The 19,993-nt window shown below is 51.2% G+C and overlaps 1 protein-coding gene and 1 long non-coding RNA gene across 2 annotated transcripts in view; one reads left to right on the top strand and one right to left on the bottom strand.

Annotated features, from left to right (window-relative positions):
• Positions 1-19,993, bottom strand: part of LOC128821200 (zinc finger protein 208-like) — a 1,118,338-nt gene that overhangs the window by 625,330 nt on the left and 473,015 nt on the right. The window lies entirely within an intron of this gene.
• On the top strand, positions 12,268-14,681 carry LOC128821214 (uncharacterized). The gene is made up of 3 exons (XR_008441042.1): positions 12,268-12,397; positions 12,637-12,756; positions 14,555-14,681. It is a non-coding gene; the product is annotated as an uncharacterized LOC128821214 (long non-coding RNA).

The raw sequence follows: 19,993 nt of genomic DNA, 5'->3' as shown, positions 1-19,993 counted from the left end.
TTGCTTAATCCACAAATAATCAAGGGAAGAAGTTGGGCTTCCAGTCACTATAGCTGGAGAGACTGTCCCAGAATAATCCCCACTTCACTCTTTTCCAGTTGAAAGCCCACAGATATTTCCAGCTGCTGGCCCTGTCTGTGTTGCCCTGTGTGACTCCCTTGTTGCATGTGTGTTGCTTGCCAATACTTGCATGCAGGTGCCTTTTCTGCTGGAATGCCTCGGTGCTCTCTCTGTTTCTCCTGGCTGTTGCTGACCCCTCAGAGTGCAGAGGGCCTGTGTCCCCTGGTTCATTTATTGCTGGCCCTCACATGGTTGTTACCACAGCTGTGTGTGCAGCCAGAGCTCCCTGGCCCTGTGCAGGTGTCCTGTGCCTGGGGGTTCCCCAGGTTCCCAAGTGCCCCCATCTCCTCCCTGCTCCCACGATGTGTCTGCTTCCAAGCCCAGGAGAGAGGAAGGAGATTCCCAGCAGCAGGCCTGGGTCTCTAACTTCCCGCTCCTGTGCCTTCTCTCCAGATGTTTAATGAAATTGGTCACAGCACGGTCACCCTGGAGAACACTGGCAGGATTGAATTCAGCTGGGTGCTAAAGCCTAGCACTGCCGACCAGCATCTGCCTGGCGTGTTTCTGGTCAACCCCACCACTGTAAGTAGCACAAGTGACTGACCCCAGCCCTGTGCCAGGTGGCCCAGGAGAGTGTTAAAGGGAAAAGAGAGCAAGGGGAAAAAATCAGAGGGGAAAACACAAACCCAGCCGTGAGAGACAGAGGGCTGTAAGCAATTCCTGCTGAGGGCAGAGAAGGTCAAACAAGGGCTCTCCTGATAGACTCCCCCACGGCCTTGGCTGGTGGGTGGCTCTGCTGTCAGAGGCAGACACCAGCAGGAGGCACGAGTGTGTTGGTCACTGTCCTGTCCTGCTGTCAGGGGAGTAGAGGAGAATTCTTTTTGGTAGATTGCTCGGACGAAAATAAGGCACAAACACAGCAAGTATTATATCTGAAAATTGTGTCTTGATAAAGAGAGGGTATGGTCCCAACCAGAAAGGGATGGAAAAGAGAGCAGAGAGAGAAAATGAGAAACGGGGAGAGTAACAGAGGACAGGGACAGAGCGTTACCGCTGGAAGCCTGGGAGGCTCTGTCGGGTCCTGCTGGGCAGATGCAGCGAGTGTGCTGCCAGCCGCACTGTGAACAACGCCTTCACTCTCCTGTGAACGTGCCAAAGGGTTAATAAAGGACAGTGGGGGACAAGGACCTTAGAGCCAAGGTTATTACGGCCGGGTGCATCTTGGCACTGAGCCAAGAGCACGCTGTTACCTTCGGGGATACCCCTTAAGCACCTTTTCCATTACATCAGCCCGTTGCATATTCATAGACTCTTATGCATAGGAAACCTTTTCCCCAAACTAGTTTATATGTTCTAAGAATTGCTTAGCATGGCTCCTCCTTGGATCTGCCCTTTTGGAGCATGCGGATTCCTTGGCTGTGGTTTTAGTCCTTTTTTGTCATCATCTTCAGTTTTGGCCCTGGCCCACGCTGCCTTCAGAGGGTGAGTGCTGATGGTGGGCAGATCTTAGCAGGTGTCTCCTTCATATGTTCATTGGATGCTATCCCATCCAAGCCGGCATTTTAACCCAAGCACATTATATCAACTATTTCACTAAGCTTAATTAACAACAGAAATAAAAACGATCTCTTTATAACAAAGTTACTTGAACACGACACATATAAAATCCATTTTCGTGTTTTTCATGGAGACAGCGGAGCGCCAGCTTCCTGTGGCGAGCGGGGAAGCGGCGACAGCAGGGTAGACAGGCAGGGAAGAAGTGGCTCTGCAGGAAGCCAGGCCCTCCAGGTGCTCCCAGCCCAATAAAAAAATAACCAAAAATGGCAGGGAAAAACTGGCAGTGGTAACTGCTTTTATATGCTAAGATTCCTCCTGTAATAGATACATATTATAATATTGGCTTTTCGCAAATATTAATATCGAGTGTGACCCCCCTGTGCGGGGAGTAACGCACTCTGACTCTGTGTTGTAGAAGGCTGAATAATTGCTTTATTATATCATCTTATACTACATTGTACTAGAACTATATCATAGTAAAAAGATACTAAAGAAAAACCCGTGGCTGTCTCCAGACAGTCATGACACAGCTTTGGCCCAATTGGCCAATCAATCCAAACAGCCATCACCGGTGTCTAATTAACAAATCATTCCTCAGTAAACAATTTCCATAACACATTCCACATGTGCCAAACAACAGGCGCAGCAAAGAGGGAGAAGAATTGTTTTCTTCCTTCTCTGAACTTTCTCACTGCGTCTACAACTTCCCAGGAAAAATCCTGGGAGAGAGAATCTGTCTCTCTCTGTTCAGAGAATGTGAATACCACCCATTAAAATGGATTTTCTATGTGTGGTGTTAAAGTAACGTTGTTATAAAGATATAGTTTGTATTTCTGCTGCTACTTAGGCTTAGGCATAGCAGTGAAATAGCTATGCCTGTGTTAAAATGCCTGCTTGGATGGGATAACATCCAGTGAACACAGGATGAGGACACCTGTACAGATCTGCCAACGATCAGCACTCACCGTCTGAAGGCAGTGAGGAGCAAAGCCCGAACTGGAAGGGATAAAGAGAAGGAGCCAAATCCCAGCCAAGAAACACGCATGCTCTAAAAAGGCAGACCCAAGGAGGGGCCATGTAAAATAGTTCCTGGAATATGTCAACTAGGTTATGGATATGCATAAGGGGCTATGAATATGCAACAGGCTGATGTAAGAGAAAAGGTATTTAAGGGGTGTCCCCAAAGGTAACAGGGAGGTCTTTGCTCATTGCCAAGATGCACCCGCCCGTAATAACCTCTGCTCTGTGGTCTTTATCTCCTATTGTCCTTTATTAAACTTTTTAAATTTTCACAGTAGAGTGAACGTGTTTTTCACACTCCCATAACTCAGCCCTTTTAGGAAGTCTTGGTGAGGTGAGCAAAGTTTTCCTGGGGTTCGGGGTCTGCCCTCCTCCAAGGGGGAGGTCGCTTGCAGCCCCCCAGACACGGAGCCTGCCTGCATTGTCTGCCAGCAACCCCCTCTACACGTGGGGATGTGTTAGGGCTCCCAGCACGTGGACAGCCCCTACGGTGATTTTTCACCCCATGGCAGAGGATGGATTTATAGCGTATGCTGAGGCATAACTAAAAATGTAATTGGTTCCTCACAGTCACTCTGGGGACCCCGACGGCTGAGATCTCAGGCTGTGCTGGCACTGGAGCGTTTCTGAGGGTCACCTTAGCCAGGCTGTGTGATCACACAGGACATTGTCCTTGGCCCTGCCTCCCCACTGCCAGCTAAGCACCACTTGTGTCCCTTACTGGGCTTGCTGCTCCCTGCCTCCTCCAGCTTTGCTGCTGTGCAGCGGCTTTGTGGGGCAGTGAGGGGGCCAGGGAGCAGCGGGGCTGGAAAAGCAAGGAGAAAGATTAGCAGCATCCCACCACTGCTGCCCAAGCTTCTCAGCCCTGCCTGGATGTCTTTGAGCCGAAGCAGCGCTCCTGCCTTTGTCCCTCCTTGCGGTGGCAAGAGGAAGCCGATTGGCTTTGCCATTTCTGCATGCCTGTCTCCTACAAGGGACGAGAGGAGCTGCTGGCCCTGCTGAGAGCAGGGACTTCCCTTCCCCAGCAGCAGCAGAAGAGCCTTTTTTTGATGAGGAGGGCTCTTGCTGGCAGAGGGCAAAGCCCATTAGCAGCAGGGCTGTGCTCGCACCAGGCTGTGCTGGGGCTGCAGCCTTATGAGCCCTGGGGAGGACGCACGGCACCCCGGGGTCGGAGGCTCGACCTTTTGGGCACAAGGAAGGTAGAAGGTGTGAGAAACAAAAGCCACTCCCCAGGTAAAATTGAAAGAAAATTTAATAAGGGACAATAGGGGCCAAAGTCAATAAAGCAGAAGTAACAGCGCTGGGTTAGCTTAGCTAACAGCTTTAACAGGGTTAACAGCTTAGCTGCAGCCAGAGGCACACCAGTCCACACAGCAGCACCCCTAATATCCCCTGGGTATTGCATCAGCCTAATACATATTTACAAATGGTTGTACATATTCAGAATTTTTAACATAGTTCCTCCTCTGTCCCACCTTTTTGGAGCATGTGCAGTTGTCCTAGTGGTGGTCATTTGTTACTTTTCAACATATTCGACAGGTTTCCATTCCTTCACTATTAAATGTTAAATTTAATATTATATATATGTTAAAAATTCAATTTATATATTGATATATATGTGTGTTATATATTTTTATATATGTTATAAATTAATATAAATTTAAAATTTAATAGTATATATATAATTTAACATTATATAAATGTTAAATGTTAATATTGCAACAAGTCTTCACCAACATTGGTATCACAACACAACATTCACATTAAAAGAGCTCTAAACTTTAGCAAAACTTCTTTTACACAAGTCAGCCTTATAAACCACAAAGTATTTACTCTAACAGTTGTGACAGCCACCACTGTAATGTGTTTCTCAGGAAGGTGATGTGGTCTGATGGTTTCTTCTAGATGAGACTCTGTGTCCCCAGCCTGTCTGTCCCCTGAGCCATCCCCATCAAACACTGATGCATTCCCTCCCTCTCCTCCTGCCCCTGCAGGGCTCCATGGCACCTGGCGAGAAGCAAGCGCTGAAATTCTCTTACATGCCAGGATTACCAGGAGCTTTCAGCAGGATTTACCAGCTGAAAGTGGGTGACCTGGAGCCGAAAAATATCCTCCTGAAAGGAGAAGCGTCCTTTCCCGTGATCACCGTGAACCTGCCCTGGAACACCAAAGGTGGGCACTGCCTGTCTGCCCCCAGGAAGGGCCCCTCTGGTTTGGTTCCCTACCACATGCCCATGGGGCAGCTCATGCCAACCTCCACCGAGCCTGGAGGGTTGCAGGACTCCCAGGCCAAGTCAAGCCCCCTGGTTGCTTCCTGAGTCTTGAGTAGAGGATCCCATGTGGGCTTTGTCCCAGGAGCCATCCTGCAGAGCTTGCCAGCACATCTGGCAGGGTCCTGAAGGATGATGGCTAGACTGAAGGGCTTGGGAAAGCTGTCAGAGAGGCTGGCAGGGCTTCAGGCAGGGTTGGATTTGCGTGGCATTGCAGGGGATGAGATGCTCCTCGGTGGGGAGGGAGAGAACATGAGGATTCAGAGAGGAGCAGCAGCATCCACTTGCCAGAGATGGCTTGAGGGATTTGTTTCTGGAAGACACCAATGTTGGGAGGTGGGGACTTGCCAGCTTAAATGGGGACTGGCACTTTGCTCACATTTCTCTTTGTGGATGCTTTCTTCCTTCAGAAAATGAAAAATATGAGCAGCCGCTGAAACAGCATGTAAAACACCTGCAACAGTACAGCCAGAGGAATAAATCAGAAATTGTTCAGAAGACTCAGAGCCTGAAGACTGACACCTTGAAGTCTCAGACCCTGAAAACTCAGACTCCAAAGACTCAGACCTCGGAGACTCGGGATACAAAGACTCAGGACCTGAAGCCCCGCGTGCCTGGCTCTGGCATTGTAGTAAGAACAGCTGCAGCCCCGTTTGGCACATGCCACCTTCTCCGTGTTCACCTGAGCCCCTTGCAGCCCACAGCAGCTCCCCGGTGCCCTGTTGGCACCTGGGACCTCCCTGCCCACCTACAACCTTGTGTCACCTCAGCATTGCCCCTAGGGCTGCCACTCTGGTCATGGTCTCTTCTGGGGCTGCACCAGCTTCCTGGCTAGCCCAGGGAGAGGTCCTGAGGGCCATGCTCAAGGGATGGTGCTTTGAAGGAGATGCAGGTCATTGCTGGGGAGTCTGTTGGTCCCAGCCCAAGCCCTGCCAGAGTTACAGAGCCAAACAGCAGCTGCCTGATTGTGCCCTGGGGCTGTGCTGCTGCTGCTCATCTCCAAGAGGCACCAGCTTGGCTCCGGTTCCCTTTCAAGACACTTTTTCTCCAAGCTGCCTTGGTACTGGCTGGGGGCAGGCAGGTGTCTGGAGCTCTGGAAGGTTCCTGGCTGGTCTGTCTGCCTGGCCAGAGCAGCTCTAACAGTGTCTGGGCAGGCAAAGATGCTGGAGTTACTTCCCTGCAGATGAGGTCCCGCCTAAGAGAGCAGGAGGTGTCACAGACACTGAGCAGCCAGACAGGAGGACCCCACACCCCCTCCCAGCAGGAGCAGGGTGGGATCCTTTCTCAGGTGCAAGCTGGGCCTTGGGAAGGACCTTGCCTAAACAGCCACTGTCTTGCCTTTCCTCAGCCAAGCACTCAGCTGCAGATGAACACGGTGAGGATGCTGATAGAGAAGGCTGCTCTGGAGCTGCAGCAGAAGCTCACGTGCCATCCCCCGAAGAGCAGGTTCCCTGACAAGCAGCTATGCCAGAGTCTTGTCAAGTGAGTAGGGACTCCCATCCCCATCTCCAGGTGCCCCGTGGGGAACACCCAGCCATGTCCCCTTGTCCTGAGAGCTCCTTGGGCCTGCAGAGCTGGGAATAGCCTGGACTGCAGAAAGGGTCTGGTCCCGGTGGCTGTGTCACACTAAGTGGGAGCAGCAGTGTCCTCCCTTCCCCAGCACCACGCTGAGCTTTGGACTGCTCAGCTCCCCACAGCCGTGGGGTTCTGCCCCTAGAGCTGGGGCACCCAGTGCAGACCTTCAAGCCCTTCCAGACAGCATCAATTCTGTCCCTGCTGGCTAGCTCTGAAAGAGACAGCTCCCAGCTGATGCCTTGCTTCCAACTAACAGAGCACACTAAACTAAAGGAGAGGGGAGCCGCACATGTCAGCAAAGCCTTTCAAACCCAAAATCAGATGGTTTGAACCCTGGTGGGGTGGCAGGGCTTATCCAGGTAACTTGGTGGGTCCCTTTGCACCGTCATGATGCAGCACAAGCACCAGAGGCTTCAATTCAGGAAGCAGATGCTCTGCAGAGCAGATCATGTGATCTGGTTGCAGAGCAGTGAAGATTCCCTGTGCAGGCAAATCATATTCCTAGGCCCCAAAACAATTTCAGGCTCAGGCTGTACACCAGGCTAGGCAGTTCCACTGAGACCAGTGGAGGCCCTGTGGACTCACCTGTACTGGCTTTTCATGGCAGAGGAGCTGTGGCCAGTGTCCATTTTAAATAATTTTATTTCCACGTGCCATTAGTAGCTGATACAACCTAGGAGCTGCACTCCTCCTGACTTCCCAAACTCTTTGCCAGGTGGTCAGGCCATGGCTTTCTTGGGCTTGAGCTGAGTTTTGACAGCAGTGAATAAAGAAATAGCCACTGTATTTATGGCTGTCCACTTGGACATGCAGCCAGGCTGTGGTTTAAGGACTGTCCTTACTCCTCCTTGCAGAGTTGAGCTGCCCGAGTATGTCCTGGACATGGGCACTGTCCTTAAGGGTTTCACTGAGAGAAGCACTCTGGAGATCACCAACCCCGGGCAGATCCCAGTGTCCTTCCAGGTCGATGAATCTGTCCTGCAGGACACAGGTAAGCAGTGCTGGAGACACTTCCTGTGGCCTTGAAGGAGGTGTCTCAGACAGATTAGCTTAAGCCACTGAACCTGGGGAGGTTTTTGAGCTTTTTCTTCTCAGCGCCGCCCCTGCTGGGAGCTTTAGAGGCAGAATTCTCCTGGCCATCCATGCCCAGGGACCTGGCCTGGCCTGCCTGTGACTGCCCTAACGCTTCAGTGCAGGGGCCAGATGGGCTCATCACCCTGGTCACCTCTCAGCATCTTCTGCCCTTGGCTCCCACGAGCAGCAAGCTTCTTTGGGCACTCTGTGGGCCTGTTTTGGCAACCAGTGGGGTCTGCTGTGCTTTGGAAATGCTTGGTTTGGAGTTCACACTGTCACAGCACTTGTATTCAGCCTTTATTGAGGAGACAGCCTGTGAGATCCTCTGGTGGATCAAGAGAGGCTTCCAAAAAAGGCCTTGAGGCAAGGCTGCGCTTCCGTCACAGTGGCTCACTGTGTCTGAGGGGTGTTCAGGTGCACTCCAAGTTTTCATCCGGGTCACAGCCCGGCGTGGGGCCTTCCCCAGACCTCTCAGCCAGGACACCTGTAAGGCCTTAACTTAAGCTGCTTTGTCTTCATCTGTTCCAGGTTTCAGCGTGGACCTGGGCCTGATGAAGAGCCTGGCCCCCAGCCAGACCATGGCGTTTAACGTGTGCTTTGAAAGTGCCCGCTGGCCGCAGGGTGACGTGGATGTGCTGCTGCCCATAGAGGTGCCACAGCTCTTGGGGCAGGCAGCAGGCTGGGCACAGCAGCACGTGTCACCTGCACCCTCCGCTGAATTCTCTGTCCTTCTCCAGGTGACAAAAGGCCCCACGTCTCACATCCGCCTCCGCGCCACTGTGCTGGAAGCGTCGCTCGACATCTCCAAGAACACGCTGCAGTTCTCTGACATCCTGCTCGGGCAGTGCCAGGTTGAGACCATCCGGCTCTACAACCGCTTCCAAGCACCCTGCAAATGGTCCATCGAGCCTGTTCTGAAGGTAAAGCACAGGCGACACTGAGCACGTAACTTTCTTGGCTGGGTTTTCTCTGTGTCTCTTGCCCTTTCTGCTCCTGTGGCTGCCTGAGCATTTGGGTCTGCAGCGTGTTGAAGGAAGCTTCTGAGGGTCTGGATCAAGGCTGGTTTGCCTGGACCTGTTCCATTAGCGGATGCTTTGCTTTTCTGCCATCTTCACCCATTCCTGCTGCTCTGAGGACAGGAGTTCCCTGTCTGCCTGCCCTGTCTACAGGTTTTCCCTCCAGCTCTAGGCTTTGGGCCACACTTGCTTTGGCTGTGGGTGCTCTTAGCACCGTATCCGTGTCTCAGAGCACTCAGGAAGTGGGACTCTGTCCTCGCAGACCGAGGAGACCTCACACGATTGGTTTCTGTGCCCAGAACAATCACCTCAAATACATGACACCAGCCGTACGCCAGAAGTGGCAGGCGCTGGAGGATGAGCCCTGTCCCTTTGAAGTGACGCCCTCCCAAGGAACCCTTGATCCAGGACGCTGGCAGAACTTAGAAATCCACTTTACACCCAAGGAGGAGGTGAGATTGGCAGGTGTCAGCCCGGGAGGCCTGTCAGGGCTATCTGGAAATGAGGGCCTGGTGCAGAGAGTGTGCTATGAGCGCTGCCTTCACAGGGAGCTTTCTGCAAGGCCCGCACTCTGCGTGGCTCAGTTCACCCCACAGAGCACTCCCGTGAGATGTGCTTTGAAATGCCCACAGGGAGCTTGCACAGAGAGCACCAGGGCTGCCTCTCGGCACATGGAGGGGATGTGCCCAACTCCCCTCAGCCTCCCCCTGGCCTGGCTGTGTTTGCAGCTGCGACACTCGGTGCAGAGCAGCTGCCCACTCGCAGAGGATAATCCTGGAATGGCCAGTCTGGGCTCATCCTGCTGCAGGACTGACAGACAAAACAGCCACCACACACCTTCCTGGGCACGGCAGGACAGTCACCTGTAGTGTTGTGCTGCCAGCAGTGCCTGGGGCTCTGGCCTGCCTGCACATTGCCGTGCAGCTGGGGATTCAACTTAAAGGATGGAGCATTCCCAAAAGTAGTTTGCCTGTGGCCGCTGGGTCTTGGAAACTGGCAGTGTGTTCCAGCATGGACACAAGTGCTTCTGTGCCCAGACAGTGCCAGGGATCTTTTAATTGCTGGAGAGATGTAACCATCTTGTGTCTGGCTTGGACCAGAGCCAAGCACTAAGCAGAGAAGATGACCCTTATTTCTGGCCAGCGAGAGCTCGTTTGCCTCTCTCCTGGAGCTGGTGTTTGCCTGATGCAGCAGTGCCAGGACTGTGTCTGGACACTGTAACCCCGGGGCCCCTTCCCATGAGCATTGCTCTCCTGCATGACCAGGTGAAAACACCTGACAGTCCATTGTACATCCATCTGCTACCCGAATACCCAGTTTCAGTGCACACCAGGATTCATCCCAGTTCCTCAGCCCCAGGACACAGATGCCGTAGCCCCCAGCATAAGTAAATGTCTGGTTTCCATTCACCTTGGAGAGACTGCTAACACCCTGACCTTGGGGCAAGCATTGTTGTATTTGGGGTCCTGTCACCCGGGACTTCATGGATGAGTTTTCTGCACTTTTCTCTTTTCAGAGGTCTTACAAGAATGAGCTGAAGCTTAACATCTGTGGGAGCAGCAATCACTTAAAGCTGCACCTCTCAGGACAAGGTCTGGAGCCACGGCTGGAGTTCAGCCCCCCAGCACTAAAGATGGGACCGGTGCTGGTGGACAGCGATGGGGTGGAGGCCACAGTGGTGGTGAAGAACCCCTGCGACTTCCCCATTGAGTTTTACTCCCTGGATTTTGATGAGCAGTACCTTGAGGAGGAGAAGGTGAGGAGGCAGCTCTGGTCCCCATGTACATGCTGCCCAAGCTTCACAGCACTGCAGCATTGCCAGGCTTGTGCCAGGGAGATGGAGGCAATGCCCAGGGCAAGGCCAGCTCTGACCAGCTGAGTCACTCGGCAGAGGTTTCTCTCCCGGCCCTGCTTGTAGCTCTTGCCTCTGCTCTGGAGCCCGCTCACCCCACCGGGCGTAACAAAGCACTTACACCTCATATCAGTCAAAAACCCCATTGCCAAAAGCTCAGTGCCTTTAAAGAAGGCGGATGAAGGTGCCAGAAGTATAAGCAGGGTTTTCTCTTCTGTTTTAGGTGCTGGAACACGTGGGACTGCATCCCCACGGGCCTCCCCTTGCCCCGGCTGCTGTGCTCTCCACAGTGGAGTACCCAGAGGAGCGGCTGGGCCCTGCAGAGCGCGTGGAGCCCTTCACCATTGTGGCACCAGGAGGTGCTGCTGTGGAAGACAATCCGGTGGGTGCTCCAGTGGTGCCAGGGCAGGGCCCAGGCTCGATGGGGGCATGGGGGACAGGTTGGACGGGAAAGGATCATGGTGGAGAGGTAGTGAAGATGTGATGGGGCCCCGTGGCTGCAGGTCTCCTTTCTGTCAGGGGTGGGACAAAAGAGACAGCTCTGCTGGGGACAGAGCAGTTCTGTAGGACAAGAGGTAAAAAGTCACTTAAACCATCAACTTCCTTTGAGGAGAGGGTCCTGAGTGAGAAGGGTTGTCCTGTGTGGGTTTCTTGTTTGGGTTTTTGGGGTTTTTTTGGTTTTTGGGGTTTCTGGTGGGTTTTTTTGGTTTTTTTTTTTTTGTTGAGGTTGGGATTGAAGGTATTTGAGATGGTATTTTATATTTGGGTTTAGGTGTTTGTTATTTTTTATTAGTGGAACAGTTTCACAGCTGTGAGTTTTGTAGTTTTTCATTAGCAAGGTATAAAATGGTTAACTATTTTTTGTTATGAGGTTTTTTAAATTAAATTATTTCATGAAGAAATGATACTTAGGTTATTATTTTTTAACTTAATAACTGATTTTTCAAAGCCTGTAATGTGGACTTTTTTGTCTAATTACAAAACATTACTTAAATCGATGAAGAAGTAGGAAGAAGAAGGTGAAGAAGAACAATTTGGTTTTGCTTTAAAACTTTTATCTTGCTTCATATTTATTACTATATTCTAAAACCTTAAACTCTAAGATTTTTACTTTGTGATATTACACACTTGTAACTAACTACGCACTCGTAATTTCAGTGTTTTTAATTAATTTTGGGAGTCTTCTCTACAGCCTCAGGTCAAATGCAGTGCTCTTTTGTAAGTCTGTGCCTTTTAGCAGAGAAAGATTAAAATTCTCAGTATCTAGGATTCCAACAGTCCTAGGCCAAACAAACACCCATAAGGAAAACCAAGTCCATGGGCAGGTGGACTTATTTATTTATTCTCTCTTCTGCTGGTGAAGAAACCCCCGTTTTGCTTTCCAGGATGGGGATGTCTCAGGGCTCACCTCTGCCTCCCTTTTCTCTCTCCCCTTAGGCCAAGGCCCCGGATGCGAAGGGCAGCTCTGCCGAGGGCCAGCCAAAGATGGGTGAAGCGGCCAGCAGAGACAGCTCTCCAGAGGAGAACCAGATCTCCACAGGCAGAGCAGAAAGTTCCTCCGCAACAAGATGCAAAAGTACGCTGGAAAGTGCCTCAATCCCCACAGAATTCCTCAGGTGAGCCGCACGGGAGGAGGCGATGCCTCTGCTTCTTGCTCCTCTTGCCAAACAAGGCCCATGGTGCCGAGCTCCACAGCGACCCCGTGCCAGTGCCCCCGTGGGATGGCGAGTGCACCCTCCTCGCTTCGTTTGCTCCTCAGCAGTGTCTGAATTCTCCTCTTTAACTGCCAGGCTGAAACGGTACCGGTGGATCGTGCCTGCCCGCGGTGAGGTGGAAGTGAAGGTCCACTTCTCCACCATAAAGCCAGGGAAGTTTGAGCAGACGCTGAGGTTTGAGCTCGTGCAGACAAAGCGCCAGTACGAGCTGCCCTGCAGTGGCACCAGCCTGTACCCCAGCATCAGCCAGAACCCACGGTAAGGCTGGCCCCTGGCAGCCTCCCACACCACAGCTGCCCCTGAACCACAGCCAGGGCTGCCCCTTGGGGCTTCTGGCCTGGCCAGATGGTGCTGCCTGAGGTCGCCCAGCACCTCCTCCTGTGCTGGAGCTGGGAAGGCAGATGGTACCTCAGCCTCCAGGAAGGCTTTTGGCTTTCTGACTACATTTCCTACTCGGAGCGCCTCATAGCTCCTCCTTCCCCACTTTCTCTGCCCAGGGTGGTGTTTCCACAGTGGAGGAAAACCATGGAGAAAGATGAAGTTGTCGTCAAGGAATATGTTGAGAGCACAAAGCAATTCCACTTTGGGCCGCTGCTGTGTGGGAAATCAAGAGAGTGGTATGTGCTCCCTGCTGGGCCTTGCACTTCTGTGGGCACGCCTGGAGAGACAGGCTGTCCTGGCGGCACAACCCAGGGCAGTCCTGGGAGATCCATGGGTTTGAGGGACCACAGATGTGTGAACTTGAGCAGACAAGAGGCAAATGAGCCTTGGAGGAGCTGCTCTGCCTGCCCAGTGGGTGCCGTGGTGGCCGCCTTGGTGGCCAGAGCCGCATGCTGCTGCCAGTCCAAAGGTGTCTTGGGGGGCAACTTCCGTCCCCCTCCACATCTCAGCTTCACCCCTTAGGAAATTGACTTGATGGTGGTTTTGGAAGTGCTTTCAGCTCTGCAGGTAGCCTGGTTGAGCAATTATTCTGTAGATGGTTTTGTAAACCTTTCATTAGTCTGTAATTATTAACAAGATTTTATTATTGACCTGCCAATAGGTGTTGGGGGTAACGTACAGCAGGAATTACATTTTCCTGTAATGACATTGCATCCTCACTGCTGGATAAAGTCTGCCTAAACAGATTGTCATTGAAGCTATTGTGTATTTCTATTTTACTGTCACTTCTTTTTAATGACATTTAACATTAAGTTCTTGTCTCCGTGGGAGCTCTGGAGGGCTAAGGCTATTTGGACAACCCAAGGAAATGAAATCAAAATAGTTTAAAAAACAGACAATCTTTAGCCAGACTGATGGATGGTCTGGGATTTCTGTTTGCCTCTTTAACCCTTTCACTCCAAAGTCATTTCCACACCTGAGAGAAGGGTCATTTGTTCTCTTTTGGCCTCAATTCCTCTTGGGAATTGATGCTTTACGTTTCTTTCTCAGCCTTTGAGCTAACCCATCAAATCCAAAGCAGTTTCATGACTTTTATGAAAGAAATTAGCAAAACTCTTTTTTCAAAAGCCTTTCTTTAGGCACCCTGCAGGGAAGGCACCCCAAGAAAGAAGGGGAAAGAACCCAAGTGCCTGCTGAAGCGTTATTTTTCTAGGCACCTTTGAATTTCCATTGTATTAAAAACTCTGGCAGTGGCCTGAGCATCATCAGGCTTCTGGGCTGGAGGCACCAAGCCCAGGGGAAGGCATCAGAGTAAGGCAAGGATGAGCACACGCCCATGCCCCTGACTGGGATCCATTTCCCTCACTTGTTTGTTAGAGCAGGGTCTTCCAGCACCACTTCCTCGGGTGCACACGTGTAGGAATATAAAAAGGTAGAAGACTTTAGAAAGTGCAGAAAGGCCCCAGAAAGTAGACATAAAGCTGAGAAAAGCTAGGAAATTTCAAAACCTTCTCATGGGAAGCTAGGAAGTTAAGAACCAAGTCAATACATTTCTATTTATCATAAGGAACACGAAAGAGCAAGAACTTATTGATAGCTCAAGATGTGAAAAGTCCTAGATATATGCTTTAAGATAGAAAAAGTTTCCATCTTAAATAATTTTAAATAATAATTTTGAAGTTCATAGGAGTCCTTTTTTTAATATTAAACCCACGTGGGTCCTTTTCTAATTGGTTAGAGTATAATGACTTTACACCTTTTCTTTTATGCTGTTGGTCCAAAGAATATGTAGAAAAAGGCTTTGCATGGGCTGCCATCTTATCTCTGATCTGTGTTTGCATGGATGTTATTGTTTCTCTGTGCCTCTTGCTTTTTGCTTGTATGACACAGACAGATAATAAATCCTGAGTCTGCAACCAGTCGGGGTCCCGTCCCGCTTGTGAGACACGGACCGATCCGGCACACACGGTGCTCTCCTCCATGTGTGGCAAAGCCAACAGTCTGCTCTGCAGCCCTTTCCCCTTTTGTGGACAGGTACGAGGCCCAGAACTGTCCCGGCAACTCGGAGAATTTAACCATCCTGAACAACTCCCCCGTGGACGTAGAGGTCCAGTTCTCCTTTGAGAATGCTGGGGGAGCAGAGACGTTCCTTTTGGACCCTGCCAGCATGGCACTGAAACCAAAGGAGAAGCAGGTAGGAGAAGGGCAGGCAGAGCAGGCAGCGTAGAAGTGCCCAGGGGCTGCTCCTCCTGCTCTCACGCAGAGCTCTTTCTATTTCTTCCTGTGGGGCCGGCGCCAGGAGCTGACCATTTGGGCATACCCCACTTCCCCTGGCTTCCTGGAAGACAAACTCATCTGCAGCATTGGGAAGAACCCAGACCCAGTGGTCTTCAGCCTGTGCTGCCATGGGGTGCACATGAAGCTGGAGGTCAGCCCCCTGGAGCTGTCCTTTGACAAGCTGCTTCTGCACAGGTCAGTCATCCCACAAGCACTCCAAGACTTGTGACAAAGAGAAAACGTTTGACTCGGGTTTCCAGGGCACGGATGGAGCTGCTCCAAGTTGCATTCAGTGGCAAGGCTGGTGTGGCCGTCCAGCAGCTGATGCCAAGTGCCTTCCTGTCTCTGCAGGACCGACAGCAGGACCTTGGTCCTGAGAAACTACACCCTGCTGCCCATGGCCTGGCAGCTCAGTGGGCTGGATGACCTTGTTGAGGACTTCTCCTTGTCACAAGATAACGGCACCATTGCTCCCCGCTCTGAGTTTGAAGTGACGGTGCATTTCAAGGCCAGGCAGATTGGCAGCATGAAGAAGACCCTCCGACTAGAGGTGAGAGGGGCTGTGCCCTGCCTGGCAGAGCGGGGCACAGCGAGCAGCCCTGTGCTGCTGGGGACAGGCTCAGGAAGAGCTGCACCCGACAGGCACAAGGGTGCTCTGACCCCAACTTCTGCCTCTACACTGCCTTTGCCAGAACGTGCAGTGCATCCACGTGAAACATAAACTTTAAGGGATTTATAGATTTTAGAGGAGCTAAGATTTTACTTAGAGATATTGCCTTACTAGAGTTAATTAAAATCAGTGAGTAGGCCTTGATGAAGTTAAGAGTTAGTAGTTAACTAATAATTGATTGCTTGTCAACACAATCTTTAATTAGCTGGGTTTATAATGAAGAATGTAGAAACTGACAAATAGCTTTTAGCAACATAAGACAATTGTGGGCCTCCTCTGTTCTGAAACCAATTGAAGACAAGGAATGGGAGTTCTACCAAGGTTCATTTGTCATATTTGCATTGAAAAGGTAGAAAGGTCAGAATGAGGAAGACTTCATTTACTTCCTCATTTTGGGACCCCTCCCCATGAAAGGGACCACCAACCCATTTCAAGGAACAAACTACGCATGCTTAATAGCTTTTGAAATTATTAGCATATCAAGCGAGGAATGGGATGTACTAAATTATGAATGTGTATTTGTATTTTGGGTATTCAACACTTGTGTGGATAAAAGGACTCTGTAATCATCTGAAAGGTGCGGTGTGTATTTGGGAGCTATCCCGCACGCTGCCCGGCGTCGCAATAAGCATACACTTCCTAACTTTAAACTGTTAGAGAGTTTTTGTCCATCACAGTTGGGTATCGGTACTAGATCAATATCCATATTTCTTTAATAAATCACACGTCCCCCCAGATAACCAGACACTGCACCCTGAGCCTGTTCCACAGCCTTGTCCCTGTGGGTGGTTGAAGGTTGTTGTTTGCTTGTGCAGACTGCGGCGTGATCTCTACACTGGACTTTGTCTGAAGCTCTTGCATGGTGCAACAAACTCTCCCCCTGGGATTTTGTTCCCCATGGTTTAGGGGCTGCATTTCCGAGAAGGTGCTAGGTGACTGGAGAGGGTTGTCAATACCACCTGCTCTGAGACACCTGACACTTCTTGTGGTTGTTCTTACATCTCTGTGCCTCTCCAAGAGGCTCTCCCTGCTGTAGAGTGCAGAGTTGGGCTGAGAGGGTTTTTTACTGCAGCCGAATCCCACTGGGGCAGCCCATGAGAGGAACAGGTTAGCAAAGCTTGGGAGTCCTCCAACGCTTGCGAAGCCAGGGAGGCCACAGGGGAAGCAGCCAGCAGAGACAAGGACTTACAGGCTGTCTACCAAAAGAATAATCTCAACAGTGTTTGTTTCTTGCTGCCTCAGGTTTCAGATCCAGAAAACATCGTGGGGGTTGTTCAGGCTGAAAACATCAAAATCTCTGCAGAGGTCTATGACGTTTCTCTGAGCATCGACATGCCCAAAGGTCAGTGGATGCCTCCCAAACAAAGCAGTCCAGGTGCACTGCATTACCTTTGGGTGACCAAAGCACTGGGATGGGATGGGATGGGATGGGATGGGATGGGATGGGATGGGATGGGATGGGACAGCATGCAAGGATGGCATGGATAGATAAAGCACATACCCTGCAAGCTGTGTGGCATAAAGCATTGTCAGGGCACTGACAGTCTTAAGTCTCCCCCCTCTGAACTTTGAAGTGTGCAGCTTCATGTGCAGATTGAATCTGGGGGCTCTGAAACAACAGTGACGTGAACAGGCAGTTGGCAACCCCCACAGGCTCAGCACAGCATCTAAAGTAACTGGATTTGTGCTTGGAAGCAAGGAAGTGGGAGCCGAGCTCCTTAACTACTGAGCCTGCAGATATTTTGAGTGAGAAGAGAAAGGGCAGGCAAGGAGCTGGGAAACACTTCCAAGAACAGAAACTTGCTGGAAAGGGTTTTGTGCCGAGACCTCCGTGTAGCTTGTGACCTGGTGTATTCTGCAGCAGCTCACAAATACCGTGTTTGACCTCGCTCTGTGGCTTTTCTGCAGGTCCAGATGGAAGCTTGGAATTTGGAACCATTCATGTCCTGGATAACGTGAAGAAAGTCCTGACTCTAAAGAACAAAGGGCTATACAACATTGAGTACAGGTGAGTCCAGCTGCCTGGTAGTGAGCATTTCCTCGGGTTCCCAGGCCTGAATTCTCCCTCTGTCAATGGCTAGAACCTGTTTCCATGCTGGCTGCCTCCTGGTAAATACAAACCCTGGGCTCTCTAATATCAATTATTTTACCAGAGAATCCAGCCCCAAACCAGCAGTTCTTCACAGCTCAGCTGGAGCCCAAAGGAGAGCCCCAAAATTTCAGCCACTGAAATGCTGAGATTCATTGCCTTCCTTTGATGGTCACCTCCTTTCTCTTTCTGAGACTCTGTAAAGGAGTGAATGACAAATTTTGGTCTCAAGGTTTCTTGCAGTAACCTCGTCATTGTCTGCACTCTCTGTCAAGATCTGGGCAGGGCTGGACTCTCCCTTTTCTTTTTTTCTGGTCCTGTGCAAAGTCCTGGCTGTGCTGGTGGCACCTATAACTTTGCACAGCAGAGATCTCCATTCCTGCCCTTTCTCCCCAGTTTCATACTGAAGGGTGCAGGTCCCAGGATGCAAAATGTGGCATCCCACTTCACTGTTGAGCCTCAGTCGGGCCTGCTGACTGCCTCCCAGCGTGGTGTGAATGTTGAGATGCTCTTCCACCCCAAAAGTGAAATCCTCCTCAAGAACAAGCCCATCCTCTACTGCCAGGTGAGCTGCCTGGGCCAGGCTGCGTTACCACACGGTGTCTTGGGAGCGTAAACAGGATAGGTGTCTAAGGGAAGGAGGGCTTTAACTGGAGAATCCTCTCTCCTACATACACAAACAAAGGCTTTCAAAACCATCTGGGAGGCTTCCTAAGTGGAGCTGAGAATCTGACTCAGGAGGAGGTGCTTAGACAGGGAGGGGTAAACGGATGGAGGCCTGGGGTGGAGGCTGGGGTAGAGGCTGGCCTCTTTGCTTTGGTTACCACCCTTCCTGTGGACACAGGTGATAGATGCCAGCTCAGGTGGAGGAGGCCAGGCTGTCGCCAACATCCCAGTGAGGGTGTCAGCAAAAGCTGAGTACAGCAAGTACAGCATTGAGCCTGCCTCGCCCATCGACTTCGGAGCCATGATCAAGGGCACCAAGGAGACCCAGACTGTCGTGCTGGAGAACAAAGGCATGCTCGGCTTCAAATTCCGCATCCGCCGAGCACCCAAGGAGGCATCCGCATTGGAAAGCAAAAGGTAGGAGAAGCCCTGCACCACCCTTCCGGTGTGAGGAGGCACCAGCCCGCGGCTGGGATGTGGCAGGCAGCCAGGAGACCTGGGCTATCGTCCCTTTGCATCCCTGGCCTGGGGAGAGGGAGCAAAACACCACCTCGGTGGATCTTTACTGATAGTGACAAGGATTTCTTTTTGCCTTCTTGCTTTTGCACTGCTTTCATGCTGTGCTTTTGCTTCTTGCATAAGTCTCGTCTCACTACAGCCAGGGGATTTGCCATATCTCATCTGGTGCCTCCTTACTTACCAGCTGTGCTACATGATTCAATTAAGTGAAATAATTCTTTTTAACTGTTATTGTGGAAGGCTCTGGCTCTTTGGAGCAGATTCCTCTTGTGAATGGCCCTGCGTGGATTGGGAAGAGGCAGGTGGGGGGCTGTGTTGTGGGGTACAGGAGCACCAGGCAGGGATAACACTGTGGGTGGCCCTTGCAGCTTCGCTTGCCCAGTGAGAAATGGCTTAGTGCCAGCTGACATTGTTTCTGTGCCTCTCCTGCAGCTCTGTGAAAATCAAACCCCAAACCCTGACCTTCACCATCAGCGGGAAGGGGCACGAGCCGCAGCTGACAGTCGTGCGCCCGAGCGCTCGCAGCAAGAGGGGAAACGCCGTGCTGCGCTTCAAGCGGCTCCAGCTGGGGGATTCAGAGACGCTGCCCCTGGTCATCCGTAACGATGGCATCATACCTGCCAAGGTGAGGAGGACCTGCTCGAGGAACGCTCTGCTTTGGGAACAAGTGCTTGTGGCACAGGGGAAGGGTCCCAGAAAACATGGCCAACCTGGAAAGAGGTGTCAGGAATTCTTTTTAAACAAGTGACTGACGTCTGTTCCCCAAGAAGGGAGTTCTTGGAAATTTTTTGTCCAGTCTTTCTTCTTTAAGTTGAAGACAAGAAAGGAGGTGGAGTATTTTCTCCCCCACCCCTCTCAGGTCACTTTTTGTTCTCCTGGACATGTGTGATTTCCCAGTTCCATCAGATTGTATTTGATCCTAGTTTACTACATTTTAGGTAGACTTAGATGTGGTTTAATTACATTCTGCCCGCTACTTTCTGTGCTGTTTGGTTCTGGTCCAGATGCCTCTGAACACCCTTTTTCCCCGGCTGGTTTGACTTTGCTTTTGTGCTAAGTGCTGTTTGCAGTGGGAGAGGTGCTGGGCTCCCATGCGGGGGCAGCAGCACTGCGGTGTCAGTCCCTGTGCCATCCTGTCCTCACACCAGTATCGTTGTGCTCTGGCTTCTCTTTTCTCAGTTTATGTTACTCCTGGAGGATGAGCATGCAGCATTCTTCTTGAAAGGCAGGGCCTCCGCACTCCGGATATTCC

The sequence above is a fragment of the Vidua macroura genome, chromosome 36 (assembly GCF_024509145.1).
Source record: "Vidua macroura isolate BioBank_ID:100142 chromosome 36, ASM2450914v1, whole genome shotgun sequence".
NCBI lineage: Eukaryota > Metazoa > Chordata > Aves > Passeriformes > Viduidae > Vidua > Vidua macroura.
The sequence above is the reverse complement of the archived record's forward strand: the minus strand, read 5'-3'. Positions and strand labels throughout refer to the sequence as shown.